The 17,927-nt window shown below is 36.7% G+C and overlaps 1 long non-coding RNA gene across 1 annotated transcript; it reads left to right on the top strand.

Moving 5' to 3' along the window:
* The first annotated feature begins 6,432 nt into the window (after nucleotides 1-6,432).
* LOC145125421 (uncharacterized) lies at nucleotides 6,433-7,393 on the top strand. Its single transcript, XR_013715987.1, has 2 exons — nucleotides 6,433-6,598; nucleotides 6,824-7,393. It is a non-coding gene; the product is annotated as an uncharacterized LOC145125421 (long non-coding RNA).
* The last annotated feature ends 10,534 nt before the right edge of the window (nucleotides 7,394-17,927 follow it).

The following is a 17,927-nucleotide window of genomic DNA, read 5'->3' as shown; positions in this document are numbered from 1 at the left end:
ACCCTCCCACACAAGTTCATGAGTGAGAATGAGCCGGAATAGGTCGAGCCTGAAGCGTTGTTGTTGTTCGAAGTAGACATCTGAAATAGAAAAGAGACAAAGTTTGATTAGATAAGAATCCCCAATTAAACACCCAAATGAGAAATTAGGGTCAGGATCCAACAACATTATTTACAATTTAGAATAGGGATTCCATAATCTGAATCGCAAATAATTTGAAGGTAAGTGAATGACAATTCCCTAATTCCATCATGAAAAACGAAAAAGGCAATTAAGTTTTAAATGTATTGAAACTCCTAGATCTTTTGAGATTAATTGAACTTTTCAATGACATGTTTAAATCTCGATATGCCCGTTAAGTTTGGGTCACAAACAAGGTGTGAATAACCATGCAAATATACTTGGTACCCTCGATGTCATTTACCACCTAATCAATGTGCCGGTTAACCACACACACTCCATTGATCTATGATAACCATCGAGTCACCCTTTTCCACCATTACTAGTCCATGTTAGTGTGTTGGTTATCTACACACGCTCCACTAATGACTTGGCAGGGTGCAAAGTGTAATTTCATGGAATAGCATCATTTCACATTTTTTCCCAAAGTAACTAAGATTGGGAATTTTATAAAAAACATCCAGTTACTTTATTAATCATTATACTTTTAATGAGGAATTAGTTGCCATATCCTACCCGTTCGGCTAACGACCCTCCACCAATCAAGGAAGCGGTGGGTGAGAGTGGACACCCATTAAACTGTCATTTTATAGGCAACAACCTTATACCCCCCTTATAGATCGGCTTCATGAATGAGACCTACTAACGGTAAGAGTAGCTTAATCTTATAATATTGTAATAGTATAAGGGTTGAATTTTAAACTTGTAAAATTCTAGGGTTTAGAAATTAAATATTTCAAAATTAAACTTTTAATCAAAAATTTAAATTCCAAAACTTGAGGGCAAGTTTTGAAACTTTTCAAAAGTATCTAGATCAAATTACAAATAATTTAATTAAACAATTAAATAGTGATTATCTAAATTGAACTAATCCAATTCATGGCAAGATAATGCAATCAAATAATTCAAATAATTAAAGATTATTATATAAGGCAATAATTATCTAATTAACTTGCAACTATCTTCTATTTTGATAAGGATAATCATATCAATATAATAAAAATCAGATTTTATTAATCAAAAACGTTTTTGGTAATTATCCCAATCAAAAATAGGCCAAAATCCTGAAAGTTTTGCTCCCTGACACTCCAACTCGTTGAGTCACTCACTGGACTCGCCGAGTTCATCTGACTTGCCGAGTTCATCTGGGGACTCGACGAGTTAAGCTGTCAGAGGGCAGAATTTTCGATTTTGCAAGCAATGAATGATCAAACAATGCATCAAATACAATAGAAAACAGCCTAGGCTCTGATACCACTGATGAGTTTTTAGCATTACATCAATCATATGGTGCACATGCAAACCCTAAAGCTTTGGATCTAGGTTTCTCTAATTGTACATGCAAATCACCCAAAGCTTATAAACCCTAGATCTAGCATACAAAAATCGAAATTAATAAATAATACAAGTTTAGATGATTACCTTTCAATTGAAGCTTGAAGATCCTTGACTTGAGAGCTTAGTATCACAAATGTAATACCTCTAATCGATCACAAACACCAAGGCAATTGGAAGAATGTAAGAAAGATAGGAGGGAGGTGATTTTCGACTCTAGTAATCCTTCTAGGGTTAGGGTGTCCCGAAAATATGATGCATAGGGTCCCTTTATATAGGTGAGGAGTTAGGGTTTCAGTCAAACACTTATCCGGCTGCTTAGGCTCTAAGCAGCCCATAAGATCCTTCTGGAATCCTACCTTGGACGTTCTTAAGGCCTTATCCATAAGAATTCATCCACCCTGTCATTAGGGTTTCCTCAGCCTACTTTGCAACTATCCAATAATACAATATCAGTCGCCTAGGTTTAATTAATATTTTTTGATCACAAAATTAATTTCTTAATTAATTCTTGACCAATATTAATTAACCAATATGATTTCTCTTTTGATATATTATTCATATAATATATTAATAAACCATAATAACCTCTTTCTCTATAATTCATCCAGTCAAGTTGCTTTGGTGAAGGCAACCCAAAAGGACCATGCTACAACCGGGTCAAGTAAATACCATATATAGTTATGGGCTTAGACACCTAATCCAACATTTGTTGCCTCAAGGGCTCAATCTTGGGTATTGCAAGACCACATCTTACGGGATAGCGGCATATATGGTATGGATTATTATTATGATTGAGCATTGGCTTCTCTTCGTAACAAGCTTCCGGATATTGACCTTAGTTGTTTTACTACTAAATACCCCCCCCCCAATCCCAGAATACACTGGCGAGTGCTCTTTTTCGTAAAATTGTCCAAGATATGTAAGTGCATCTCGACATGAAGGCTCGACAGAAAGCGGTTTTCCAGTGCTTACGTGCACCATATGCTCAAGATTTTCTTCTAGATATCCCTATAGATGGGCTTGGCCAACATATGTCTCATTTGGAGTATCGTACTATCCTCAAATATCGAGTCATGATTCCAATATTCCCAGCTAACGAGATATGTCTGGTGTGTCGCAAGGTATGTTTGGACTCTTTTAGAGAGCATGCAGTTCACTGTAAAGAACTCCCGAGGTTCAAATACAGGCACGATATGGTTAGGGATGTTTTGTTTGACATATTTAAGTGTGTCGAGGTTTCCGCCAAGAAAGAGGCACATGTGAATTTCTTGACTAACCCGGCAGAAGGAAGGTCAACCCTTAGATCGGCTGACATTTTGATTTTTGGATGGGTCGGAGGGAAAAACGCATGTGTGGACCTTACAGGGATATCCCCTCTCGTGGGCTTGAGGGTTGGGGGTTTCACGGCGGGACATGTTGCTTTAAAAGCTGCTACAGGCAAAATCACCAAACATGAGAAATCGTGTATAAGAAATTAACACGTGTTCATACCATTTGCATTTGATACGTTTGGTTTCCTCACGTCGGATGCGGTGGAACTTCTTAATAGAGTGCAAGGGATCATGCATAACAATGTTATATCCCCTAGATCTATGGATGTGTTCTTTAAAAGAATTAGTTTTACCATACAAAAAGACTTAGCGGTGCAACTTGTTGCCCGCTTGTCATCTCACTCGTTGTACAATGATAATTAAATTTTTACAGTAGTGTTGAAAAAATAAAATAATTTTTTTTACAGTAGTGTTGAAAAAATAAAATAATTTTTTTTTCAAAAAAAATTATAGGTAAACAATGTAAAAAAAGAAAATTAAATTTAAGGGGTAGAAATAAAAAATGAAATAAACAATGACACATTAAGATTTACAAAACAATTCAACTAAAATAATTATTGTATTTATTTTTGACAAAACTGTAAGAGTGGTCCTGTGGTATTCAAAAAAACTTTGGATGGGGTCCAAAAACTTTTTCACTTGCATTGAAGGTCCAAAATCAAGGTTTTTTTTTCGTGTTTTTGGTCCGAAAAAACTTGAAAAGACGGTTATGCCATTTTACTTTTTTTTTTGTATTTTTTTTTATATTTTTTCAAATACTAATTTAATTTAAAAATAAAAAGAAAAGAAAATAATTATCTCTCTCTCTATCTCTCTCTCTCCACCGTACACCCACATTCTTTTTCTTTTCACCCAAGAACACTTCATCTTCTTCATCTCTTTTTTCTTAATCAAAATTCCATATCCACACATCTATTCTAGACACATGACACATACAAGCACTCATGAACATACATATCAAAATACACCGACACACATCACCGAAATCGAACTCTACAGGTTCGATCCATGGGAGCTTCCAGGTGACTAGAAATGTAACATCATGGATTCCTATTTACTAAGTAATCTCTCATGTCCTTTTCTTCTTACATCATTAAATTCCCACATCTTTCAACTTTGAAGCTAAATCATTTGATTCCTGATTTGAATAGATCTTCATTCGATCGAGTAACTGCAGTGAAATTGGATCTCTATGTTCGAATCAGAAAGGGGTTCAAATTGGATCTCTATGTTTGAATCGGAAAGGGGTTTGTTGATTGTCAACAAATTCATTATCCACCACATGAACCTCATACTTCACCAGTCATCTTGTTTATCCACGCCTTTTGATGCAAGGGAGGTGAACCACTGTTCTCGGAGTGTAAATGAAGAGAGTCGTCGTCGTCGGAATCATCACCCGAATCAGTATCGAAATGAAGATAAGACGAATTGGAATTTGAATGTGAATGACGTTGTGCAAATATAAGCGGTGAGGTAACAGCTGGAGCCGGAATTCCAGATGAATATCCTTTCTTTTTATCGGGAAGGTTGAGCACCTGAGATGAAAGGTCATTGCCACCGCCTGCAGCGGTGTACTACTGATCAAAAAATGGTGAAGCGAATCACCTGCAAATTTTAGGGAATGAAAGTAAATGGGCTTCAACGAGAGCAAAATGATATAAGGAATCTATGATAGTCGGGAGTATATCGCCTGTTTGGAGAGAGAGAGAGAGAGAGAGAGAGAGAGAGAGAGAGAGAGAGAGAGAGAGAGAGAGAGAGAGAGAGAGAGAGAGAGAGAGAGAGAGAGAGAGAGAGAGAGAGAGAGAGCAACGGGGTGGGGTGGGCCCTTTTTTCTTTTTCTTTTATTTTTAAATTAACACGCCATTAAAACAAAAATAAAAAAGAAGAAAAGAAATTAAAAGGGTAAAAATGTAATTTCAGGTTTACCATGGACTAAAAACACGGAAAAACTTTGATTTTGGACCTTCTATGCAAGTGGAAAAGTTTTTCGATCCCATTCAAATTTTTTTGAATACCACATGGACCAATCTTGCAGTTTTGTCTTTATTTTTTCACAATAACATCGTCATCATGAATAATAACAAGGGAAATCTTCAGAAAAGTCCCAATATTTATGGAAAAGTTACACTTTAGTCCCAAGATTTTTTTTTTGAACGAAAAAGTCCTGAAAACCGGCAAAAATTTGCAGTTTGACCCCTTTTGACCGGTTGAAACTGGTACCAAATTAATTTGGGACTATTTCGTAAACTAACCCAAAATATTGAGACTTTTCTGTAAACAAAAAATATTAGGACTTTTCTGTAAACAAAAATATTAAGACTTTTCTACAAATAATACCCTTATTATTATTATTATTATTATTATTATTATTATTATTATTAAAAATATAAATAAGAAAACTATTTTTTGAACTTGTTATTATTAATATTGTTACTAATACATATAAATGCATTTAAATGAAAAAAATAATATTAATGGCATTATTTAAGGGTGGAGGTGGAGGAGATGGTGATGTTTTTAGCTTTGAAATCATGAATGTTTGCTTGTATATTTTTACTTTGTAGAAGGATTACTTTCCAAATCCAACAGATCCACTACAAACATCTATATACGTAGCTCATATCAAAATTCAAAAGTATTAATTACAATATCTTGTTTAATAAAAAGTAATAGGACATGTTTTTTGGATTAATACTTTTGAATTTTGATTAATACTTTTGAATTATTCCTATTATTTTTTATTAAACAAGATATTGTAATTAATACTTTTGAATTGTAATATAGGTTACCTATGTAGATGTTTGTAGTGGATTTGTTGGATTTGGAAAGTAATTTGTCTACCTTATACAATTTTATATACAAAGTGAGAACGTCTTCTACCTTAAACTATTTATAAACAATTTTACAAATATACAACTTCTTTTAAATTGTTAAGTATTAATATTCTGAATTGAAAACAATAATAACAAATGTGAAATGACCATATACAAAGTAAAAATATACAAACAGACATTCACGATTTCAATGCTAAAAGCATCACCATCTCCTCCACCCTCCACCCTTAAACAATGTCATTAATATTATTTATTCATTTAAATGCATTTATATGTATTAGTAACAATATTAATAATAACAAGTTCAAAAAATAGTATTCTTATTTATATTTTTAATAATAATAATAATAATAATAATAAAGATTTTGTTTGTAGAAAAGTCCTAATATTTTTGTTTACAGAAAAGTCATAATATTTTTTGTTTACAGAAAAGTCCAAATATTTTGGGTTAGTTTACGAAATAGTCCCAAATTAATTTGGTACTGGTTTCAACCGGTCAAAAAGGGTCAAACTGCAAATTTTTGCCGGTTTTCATGACTTTTTCGTTAAAAAAAATCTTGGGACTAAAGTGTAACTTTTCTGTAAATATTAAGACTTTTCTGAAGATTTTTCTAATAATAAACATGAAAATTTATATAATTTTGGTAAATACATTTTAAAAAAAAAAATACCTGTTACAAAACAAAAGTAATTATTTTAAAATAAATGACGTAGATCCAAAGATCCAATTGGAAACCCAAATCGATGGCCTTAATATAACTTTATAGACTATATAGTAACCGGATGAAAATTAGGGATTTCTGTTTTACGGCTCAAAGAATGAGGCTGAGAGGAAGAAGGGTTTCTGAGGGCGGTTGCCGCCTCTCGACGCCGATGATTTCCATTGTCATTCTTTAAACCTCCAACAACCCTCTGGTACAGCTTTTGCTGATATATATATATATATATATATATATATATATATATATATATATATATATATATATATATATATATATATATATAGAAATTAAATATCCTCCTATCTTTTCTTCATATTAATACTCCTTCCGTCCAAAATTATTGTCCACAAATATGAGGCTATGAATGATTAAGCATGATCTGAGTCAAAATCGGGACATGATTTGAGATTATCCGCAGCTTGGCAGGGCATAATCGGAGGACGGCAATTGTTAGAATGCAACCTCTGTCGTTGCAGCCATGGCGGTTTAATCCTCTTGTTCTGATGCTAAAACAGATCTGAGCCTCATTTATATTCTTCTTAGACATACACACACTTCAAACTTTGTGAAAAAGGTTGTTGATTCACTGCGTATAATTTTATTAATTCGGTTTTTTTGTTGCATTTTTTAATGGATCTGTGTTCTTCCGGAAATTGTCTTTCATTTTTTTTATAGTTTGTGTCTAATACTTATACGATCGCTTTTTTCCTCGACTTTAACTGTTTTATGTCAAGACTGTTTTTTGATATTTTTTAATTATCTTATTTGATTTCATTGTTTGATTTCTGATCACTAAATCACTGATGATTATATTTGCTTCTATTATTCCGAAAATTTTGTCAAAGAAATTTAAAGAAATTCAATCAAAGAAATTGGAACTGAACTCGAAGAATTCAATTTCGTGTCTCCGTTGGTTTGGTATGTAATTTTGTCGATGGGGTTTGGAATTTGAATTTCAATAATAATACTAAAAAATTGTTTGTGTTAATTTTTTGTTTAATATTTATATACATACGGACATTGACTTTTAATCCTTTTTGTAACAACTACTTTAAAAAAAAGTTAATTATAATAAACTAGGTTAAAATCCGTATACTACAAATTTAGAAAATGTTTATTATTTACTTTTCAATACATAAAAAACAGTTTCCAGAAAATAGAATGTGATATAAGGAAATGTTTTTATTTATTTATTTTGTTGTCCATGTTCGAAATCTTCAAAAAAAGGACCCTTTTACAACGAAGAATGCTATAAATGTTAGTTTCCAGAAAGTAAAATGCTATAAAAATGTTTTTTTTTATATTTTTTTTTATTTTTATTTTACACTCCATATTCGAAATCCTCATGGGGCCTTTTTACAAAGTACAATGCTATAAATGATAGTTTCTAGAAAGTAAAATGTTATAACAAAAAATGTTTTTTTCCATTCTCTATTCGAGATCCTCACCAAAAAAAACCATTTTAGAAAAGTATAATACAATAAATTACACTTTTTCAAAAAGTAGAATGCTATAAAAGATTTTCCTTTTCCGACTAATGTTGGAAATCCTATAAAACAATATTTTATGAAATAGAATTCTACAAATGTTCGAAATCCTACAAAAACATTTTTCATAGTTTATTCCTCAAAATTATCAATCTTTTTATTTTACACAAAAACTGTATAATAAAACACTTCGGACTTAAAAGTCATGCAGGCAAGTAAGTATATTGCTACTTCAAGCAGGAGGTTATAATAAATAAATGAGTAAATTACCTATTTCGTCTTTATGGTTTACCTATAATTTGCATATTTATTACAAATTTCATTTTATCACAAAATTATCCCTACACCTGTATGTTACTATTGTGTTGGTCCTTGTATATTAAATCAAAATGTCTATCTGTTACAATTTTTGAATTAAAAATTTGACCTTTTTTCCTTAGTATTATATTGCTTCCCGCCATCCCAACCAAACCTATTAAAAATTTGACCTTTTTTCCTTAGTATTATATTGCTTCCCGCCATCCCAACCAAACCTAAAATAATCTAATTCCACAGGAAATCCATTCACCTATAATCATCAACAAAAGAAACCAAAAAATGAAGCCGACTAAAATGTAATCAAACATACACACACACACTATTGTACTCCACTGTTTCAAGATGGCAACTGACATGTATTTTATAATCGTTACTTTATTTAGTTTGCAACAAAAAGCTAAATATAATGGTATGAAAGGAATATAGTTTAGGAGAGATCTTTAACAGTCATGTCAGTTTCACATGTAAGTCCAATCGTTATTAACAAATCTAATCCATATCCGATGTTGGGCATAAGAGTTGTTCCTTAAAAATTTCTCCTCAAGAGGGAATCAATACCCTCGAGACTTCAACAATTAAATTTTAGAAATGAAGCAAATGGTTGTGTGTATATGTACTGTTGTGTGAGTGGCTGAAGATAAGTTGTTGTGCATACGAAATACTCTTACAACATGTAATCATATAAAGGAAAGTAGCAGCCAAATAATCAGATTATAGACTCATTCAAACAACCAAATTCATCTTTACTTTATAAAAATGTCAAATTTATCTTTACTGCCGATCAGCTTTATTAGAAGGAAGCATCCCATTAGAGGAAAATGTAAATGATGAATAATATTTAATGTCGAAAGTAAATTAAAGGGAAGACTTAGCATTCTAATAAGATTCACTAAAACAGAGGATAACCAACTTAGCATTCTTAGCTAGTGAGGTTTCCACTGCTACAGTAAAAAAAAAAAAAAACATTTAAGCCTGCATAATGAAAATATTTACAACAGAAGGTTAGAAACAGAGGAAGAGCACATGGAGTTTACGGTGGCAAAATGGCAACTTGATCTAGATCCACGAAATCGACACTTATATAGCTAAACACACACACACACACACAAAGAGAGAGAGAGAGACCATGATTTCTTTTTCGTTACTTTCTTTTGAATAAACCTAAACCAAAAAAAGCAAACAATAATTAGAAATTTTTTAAGAACATTAACCTTCTTAAATCAATTTTTTGTAGGGACTAAGGGTGACTTCAAAACCATCGCTGTGGCCCAAAGAACCTATCACTCACATTCCCGGTTCCTTCAAAAACACAAAAATGACTGATGCAAATGAAAAAACTGAAAAAGATGTAAAAACAAAAAACAAAGAACCAAATGAGAAGTGATTCAAAGTTTTTGATGAACCTTATAATCAATCGACCGTGTGTTTTTCGAGCAACTGGTAACGAATTGGAAATGAGGCAACAATGTAGATGCAAGGAAGGAGGCGACTGGAAGGATTAGAGATCGAACTAAAAACCCTAGGTTGGGGAGATATACGAAAATAAGATAGGCATTATTACATACCTGGAGAATGATCACCCTCGGTATAGCAGAATGAAAACGGTGGGTTTATAAGAAATCTTGGATGTAGGTATATATCAAATGGAAACGTTCTCATTCTGGATAGGAATAGAATCCCTGATTTCTTGGCTAATGTATGAAATTCAAATGTCTAGCTTAATTTTTTGGGATATGAATTATGATTGCATGCAGGAAGATTGATTGGGATAATTAGAGCGGGAAATCAAAAGAGTAGTGAATATTAGCATGTCACGCGGCAAAGAAATGGTGTAAAAAAGGGACATGTGGCATATCTAGAAGTCTTTTATTAGAAGAGAAGAGTTGTATGTATGAAATAAAAATTGAATACATAAATATCAATAAGGGTTCGTGGAAGAGTCTAACAAGATGATTGATATTCGGAATCAACAAATATACAACTAAGTTATTTATAATCCATGAGAAAGTAGTGTATTTGCTTGAGATCCCAATTACAGTTTAAGTTGATAGCGTTGTTGAAAATAGGTTAAGGTTTCTTAAGCAAATGTGTATCATTGAGTTGCAAACTTGTCTAAAATATCAACTAAACATTTTTCCCAAATGTTGAAACCGATATATCATGGCTTAATTGTTAACATTATGGGCAATTAACATTGTGGGCAATAATATGAAATAAAATGACAACTTGTTCATTGATATCAATACTTTTACTTGCCATTAATCCTTTTACGTGTTTAAGCAAGAGACATAGTGCCAAGCATCCACCTTAGTCTCCCATCATAGAAAGGGGTAATGTGGGGAATTAAACAAAAGAATGAACATCTTATTTTTAGTTGTTTCAAAGAATATGATAATTCTCATTATCATGTTCCACCATACCAAGATTACTGTCATTCTTTTCGGCATACGTTTGCATACTCTTAAACGAAGTCGTGGTATTTTCTGTCCAATTGCAATATCAAACCACAACTCTATGTTATCATCAATCAACAAATTAAGCATGATGAAGCAATAACAAAATGATTATGTAGTAAATCATGTTATGAAAATTGGGATGTTGCAACACACTACAACATGCTATATTCAAGTTCCCTTGATATTTTCTGTCTTTAAACTAAAAGCTCGTTTATTTTTACACACATGGGTCTAATATACATTTTTTATTTTTTAAACTTACACGCAAGCTAAAACCCATGGGGATGTTGTTTAGCAGTCAAGAAAGCTTTTAGGCTCAAGTTCTTCTCTTCAACATCTTTGTATGCAACTCTGCTTCCATGCCCTATCCACAACATTAAAGCAATCTTTTACTGATACATCCATTTAATCATGTCCCATGTAACAAACATAACTTTATGTTGTTATTTTTGATGTTTGTTACACGAGACATGATTGAACTCGACAAGCTTTCTAAGTCTATTTCTGAAAGTGAGGATGAGGGCGTTAACGTCTTTTAACAAAAACAAGTCTTTATCCCATCTTTTTGGTGGGGCAAAAGGATGTACCTGGTAATATCCACTCGAACTCCAGCTCAAGCAACATAGCAACACTATCCAACTGTATAGCCACTGAAAATTGGAAATAAAATATGGCATACAAGTTTTATATTTTAATGATTACTTCTCCAAACAATGCTGTATCTTTATGAAGTATGAAATTAGTTATTAATGTTCATTTTTATATTAGGTAGAAAAAAAAAACGGAGTTTAATTACAGGGACAAAAAGGAAAATATTTTTTAAGGGGCGAAAAACTTTAAATTTGAAAGAAGGAACAAAATCCACAACTTTCAATAAACAAGTGGGACGAAAATTGTAGTTTACTTTTATTTTATGTTATAATTTGGTTTTTTATTTTGGGTTAATTATATATACATTGGGTTTTTTTGGATCAAATTTCAACTTTTTTTCTTTTTTTTTTTAAAAGCCTTCTAATTTTTTCATTTTTATTCGCCCTCATAGTTTTATATTTTCCAACTTGGTTTTTATATTTTTCCTTTTTTTTCAATTTGGCCCTTACATCTTTTCATTTTTTTGGATTGAACCTTAACTTTTTTCTTTCTAAAATAACCTTTACATCTTTGTATAAAACTAGAAGATTACCAATAAACATGGTCAAACCGAAAAAATGAAACAATGTATAAGGGATTTTTTAGGAAAAAATAAAGTAAATGTTTAATCCACAAAAAAAAACCCAAATATACACGGTCTTTTATGTAATTAACCTTTTTATTTTAGGTTATAAGCTTTCTTCTTTAGGCATATACAACCCATAACACCAATAATTTGTACTACACCAAAATTGACATATGAAAGTTTGACATCATTTTGATGTAAATTAATAGTATAACACCAAATTTGATTTTATATTAATAATCTTGTACACTAAAATGATGCAAAAATGGTGTTCGGTCAAGCAAAGTGGTGCAAAAAATGCTATTAGTTTAGTGTTGGGTTTGAGATGCCCTTATAGAATGTTGTTAACTTAGTTTATAAAATCAATAATTAATTTTTAATATAACTGGATAAATTTTATTTTGTCAAAATTATAGAGATCAAATGGGTTATACCTGAATAAAAATTATATATCTCAAAAACTGTCAGCTCAGATTCCTCCATTGCCAAATGAACTCCTGTGAAAAGCACCTTTAAGGGCTTGTAAAACAAGCAGACTGACCCTACCCATATAAATTATCAACTGTTTATAAAACATATTATTTGGATGTGCGTCCTAAAAGTGAATATTTAATACAAAATAATTATAATCGGTTGTAATAATCAAATAATCGGTTGTCTACTCACTTTTGTGTGTCCCGGTGTGTGTATAAGTTGAATGTCATCATTAAGACTCCATGGTCCACATCCATCCAGCTTCATCTCAACATCTTTTGTCGAGACATTTACCTTAAATGCATCAAAAATTATAAATTTACCACTTTTTTTAATGAAAACAAACATATCAAGACTTATCTATCAAAAAGTGATAGACTGCGAGCGACAGTTGGTGACGATACGAGATCCCAGTGGGGGAGTACCTACGGTGTACGGCGAGGGTACCCGTTCTGGCTCAGCATTTTGTTCGGCCGCTAGAGCGAGGCAGAGTCTACAGTAGGGCTGTAGTGGGTTTGTGGCTTATGTGGTGGATACGAGAGTAGATGCAGAGAGACCGAGGTCGGTCGATGAGGTCCCGATAGTGCGTGAGTTCCCAGATGTTTTCCCCGAGGAGTTGCCGGGTGTATCTCCCGAGAGGCAGGTAGAGTTCCGTATTGAATTGGTTCCGGGGGCAGCACCTATCGCCAAGGCGCCCTATCGCCTTGCGCCACTAGAGATGCATGAGTTATCCTCGCAGCTTCAGGAGCTGCTGGGGAAGGGGTTTATACGGCCGAGTAGCTCGCCGTGGGGAGCGCCGATCCTTTTTGTCAAGAAAAAGGATGGTTCACACCGGATGTGCATTGATTACCGGGAGCTGAACAAACTGACGGTCAAGAACCGTTACCCCTTACCGAGGATCGACGATTTATTCGATCAGTTGTAGGGAGCGTCTTGGTTTTCCAAGATCGACTTGAGATCTGGATATCATCAGATGAGAGTACGAGATGAGGATATCCAGAAGACAGCATTCAGGACTCGTTACGGGCATTACGAGTTCGTGGTGATGCCTTTCGGGCTCACCAATGCACCGGCGGCATTCATGGATCTCATGAACAGAGTATGCAGACCGATGTTGGATCGTTCGGTGATCGTGTTCATCGATGACATATTGGTGTATTCGAGATCCAGAGAGCAGCATGAGGAGCATTTGAGAGAGTTACTTGGAGTTTTGAGATCGGAGAGGCTTTATGCCAAATTCTCCAAGTGTGATTTCTGGTTACGAGAGGTCCAGTTCCTAGGGCACCTCGTTAACCAAAATGGGATTTTGGTCGATCCGGCCAAGATTGAGGCAGTGATGAGTTGGGAGGTGCCGAGATCCCCCACCGAGATCAGGAGTTTCCTCGTGGTACCACTCACCAGATTGACCCGGAAGGGTGTTGCTTTTTCATGGGGCCCAGAGCAGCAGGCCTCCTTCGAGACACTTCGCCAGGGACTATGCGAAGCCCCGGTGTTAGCCCTTCCGGAGGGAATGGAGGACTTTGTGGTGTATTGTGACGCATCGATGTCGGGGCTGGGAGCGGTGCTGATGCAGAGAGGGCATGTGATAGCATACGCATCAAGGCAGCTGAAGCCTCACGAGACGAGGTATCCCACCCACGATATGGAGTTGGGGGCAGTAGTGTTCGCCCTCAAGATCTGGCGTCACTACCTGTACGGGGTTCGGTGTACCATATATACGGACCATAAGAGCTTGAAGTATTTGATGGATCAGCCCAACCTGAACATGCGTCAGAGGAGATGGTTAGATGTGGTGAAGGACTATGATTGCGAGATCCTGTACCACCCGGGCAAAGCTAATGTTGTAGCTGATGCCCTGAGTCGCAGGGCAGAGAGTGCCCCGATACGAGATGTTTGTATGAGATTGACAGTGATGACTCCGGTGTTGGACACCATTCGAGGGGCGCAGGCTGAGGCCATTAGGTCGGAGAACCGGAAGAGAGAGCGGGTTATCGGACAGGTATCGGAGTTCGTTACCGATGGTCGAGGACTTATGACCTTTCAGGGTCGGATTTGGGTGCCGTTCGTGGGTGGAACGCGTACCATCTTGATGGAGGAGGCGCATAGATCGAGGTTCTCGATCCATCCCGGGGCCACTAAGATGTATTTGGACCTGAAGAGAGAGTATTGGTGGCCCTGTATGAAGAGGGATGTTGAATGGTTCGTAGAGAGGTACTTGACCTGTCGCAGAGTTAAGGCCGAGCACCAGAGACCGCATGGTAAATTGCAGCCGTTGGAGGTTCCCGAATGGAAATGGGAACAGATTACCGTGGATTTTATCACCAAATTGCCGAGGACTACTAGGGGCGTCGATGCAATTTGGGTGATTGTGGACAGGTTGACGAAGAGCGCTCACTTCCTTGCTATCAGTGAGAGCTCTTCCGCTGAGAGGTTGACAGAGCTGTACGTGAGGGAGGTGGTATCACGACATGGAGTACCGATCTCGATCGTCTCAGATCGAGATGTGCGTTTCACTTCCAGATTCTGGAAGAAGTTTCATGAGGATTTGGGTACGAGGCTGCAGTTTAGTACCGTATACCACCCCCAGATAGACGGGCAGAGCGAGCGAACGATTCAGACGCTCGAGGACATGCTCCGGGCATGCGTACTCGACTTCGGAGGAAGTTGGGACACATACTTACCCTTGGCTGAGTTTTCCTACAACAACGGCCATCATTCGAGCATTGGTATGCCACCTTTTGAGCTGTTGTATGGGAGGAGGTGTCGGACTCCCATTTGTTGGGGTGAGGTCGGGCAGCGTGTGATGGGTAGTACAGAGATAGTGCTTCAGACGACAGAGCAGATACAGCAGGTCAGACAGAGGTTGTTGACCGCTCAGAGTCGCCAGAAGAGTTATGCGGACAAGCGCCGGTCCGAGCTCGAATTTCAGGTTGGTGACTTCGTCCTCCTGAAGGTATCTCCTTCGAAAGGAGTGATCCGATTCAGGAAGAGAGGCAAGTTGGGGCCTCGGTATATTGGTCCTTTCAGGGTGATCGCCAGGGTGGGCAGAGTAGCGTATCATGTGGAACTACCTGCGGAGTTGAGTCAGATTCATGATACCTTCCACGTATCTCAGTTGAGGAAGTGTATCGCCGATGAGTCGGCAGTGGTTCCCCTTGAGGACATTCAGGTGGATCCGAGCCTGAACTATATTGAGAGGCCAATCGCGATTCGGGATAGGAGGATCAAGGTTTTGAGAAACAAGGAGGTGTCATTGGTTCAGGTCCAGTGGCAACATCGGAAGGGGTCCGAGCTGACTTGGGAGCCGGAGTTAGAGATGCGTGAACAGTACCCAGAGTTATTTGCTGAGAGAGACTTCGAGGGCGAAGTCTGATTCTAGTAGGGGAGAATTGTAACATCCGGATTTCCAGGTGCTGTATTTATCTAATTATTTTTGAGTTTTGGAGAGGGACTCGGCGAGTAGGCGCTTAGACTCGCCGAGTAGAGCCGCGCATTGTTAGACTGGATTAATGACTGGACTCGGCGAGTCCATACGTGGACTCGGCGAGTCCACGCTGTTTAATGAAACCCTAATTTCTTGGGTTTGGGACCTATTTAAAGGCCCTTAGGGCCGTCACTTGCGGCTACCAAACCCCAGAGAGAAACCCTAAAAGAGCTAGAGCGTTTGTGAGAGGAAATGAGCCATTTCTTGATCTTTGTGATTGATTCTTGCAAGAAGGAGGTGATTTCAGCTTCGAGGAGACCAAGGAGGTTGTGCATCTGGGGATTTCGAGCAAAAGACTTCATCTTTGAGGTATTATGTCACCCCTTTATCTGTTTTGTTGAAGGAACCCATAGATGTAGAGTTTTTATGTCTTTTATGATGGGTTTTGAGCATTCTAACACTTCCTAAGTGTACATGCAACCCTAATAACCTTGGATCATGCCGGGTCGGGTCAAGTACATACCAGAAATAGTTATGGACTTAGACACCTTATCCAACAGTCTCCCACTTGGATAAGTCTAATAACTATAACTGCAATACTTCAGGAACCGATCGGCAATCGTAGCTCTTTCAAGGTCTCTCGGAACTGAGAAGATGATGATACGCCATTTAAGATAAGTGATCATATAATCCTCTGTTCTAGATATCAGCCGAACAAATACATGGAACAATGTCTTACTTATTGTCCAGCAGTTTGTTTCCCGATTTCCGATTTGTTTGACAAAGAACTTAATTGAACACATCAACTTAGTTCTGACCGGGCCCGGTACATAGGTCAAAACAAAATCATCGAGGGGCCCAGATATCAGCTTCTAATCCAAGAAGGAACATATAAACTTCGACTCATATGTTTGTTCTACCACTCATTGAATTATACACAAAAGCACGTTTTATAACATCGAGTTACCAATGCGTTAACGTACAATCAATGCATAACCAACTCATAAGTAACAAATCATATCTCTAGGTTTGAAGACTTATATGATATTACCGTCTCACGATCACTCGAGATAAATTCCATGAAGTGATTCCAGTGAGCGTGGGTTGAGTCCCATGCTCAGAACTTATGAGCACTCATGAGTGTTGTAGCCATGTCCAACAACTTAGACCTCTGCAACCAATCATGACAGTCTTGATTCATACCTACTTCCGACATATGACCGACTGTGGAGGTTCGAATAATATGATATACCAAACATAATTATTCTAGAAGTCAAAACATGCAAAAGAAATATAGTAAACGATCGACAAGAGATAGCAACACTTTACTCATAAATAAAACACCTTTTATTCATCATCTAATGTCAATTACACTTTACAAATTTCAAGGTTATCTAACTACTAAATCTAATATCATCCTTCAGCCCTATGCTCCGAGCATGCTGGAGATGCTTAACCCGAGTCAGTCCCTTCGTGAGGGGATCTGCTGGATTCTCATCCGATGATACCCTCTTTGCCACGAGGAATCCTTCTTCTATTCGATGTCTGATGAAATGGTATTTTCTGTCGATGTGTATGGATCTCCCGTGATCCCTTGGTTCCTTGGCTAAGGCAACTGCACTTTCACTATCACAGAAAATTTCCATTGGCTCTTTAATAGCTGGTACAACTCCAAGATCTCCAATGAAGTTCTTCAGCCATATCGCCTCCTTTGCTGCCTCGCTAGCTGCTATATACTCTGATTCGTAAGTTGAATCAGCCACTGTCTCTTGCTTGGAACTCTTCCAAGAAATTGCTCCTCCATTTAAGGTAAAGACCCAGCCTGACTGAGAGCGGAAATTATCCCTATCAGTCTGAAAGCTAGCATCACTATACCCTACAACTCTCAAGTCTTCACTCCCACCGAGGGTAAGGACCCAGTCCTTAGTCCTCCGTAGGTACTTGAGGATATTCTTTACCGCAGTCCAGTGTGCCTTGCCAGGGTTCCCCTGATACCTGCTAACCATGCTCAAAGCAAAGGCTACATCAGGTCGAGTACACGTCATAGCATACATGATCGATCCTACAGCCGAAGCATAAGGTATTCGACTCATTTCTGCTATCTCAGCCTCAGTACTAGGGCTTTGTGTCTTACTCAATCTGGCATT

The sequence above is a fragment of the Lactuca virosa genome, chromosome 7, assembly GCF_052849685.1.
Source record: "Lactuca virosa cultivar CGN04683 chromosome 7, Lactuca_virosa_CGN04683_v6, whole genome shotgun sequence".
Taxonomy (NCBI): domain Eukaryota; kingdom Viridiplantae; phylum Streptophyta; class Magnoliopsida; order Asterales; family Asteraceae; genus Lactuca; species Lactuca virosa.
Note: the sequence above shows the minus strand (reverse complement) of the source record. Positions and strands in the feature narration are given on the sequence as shown.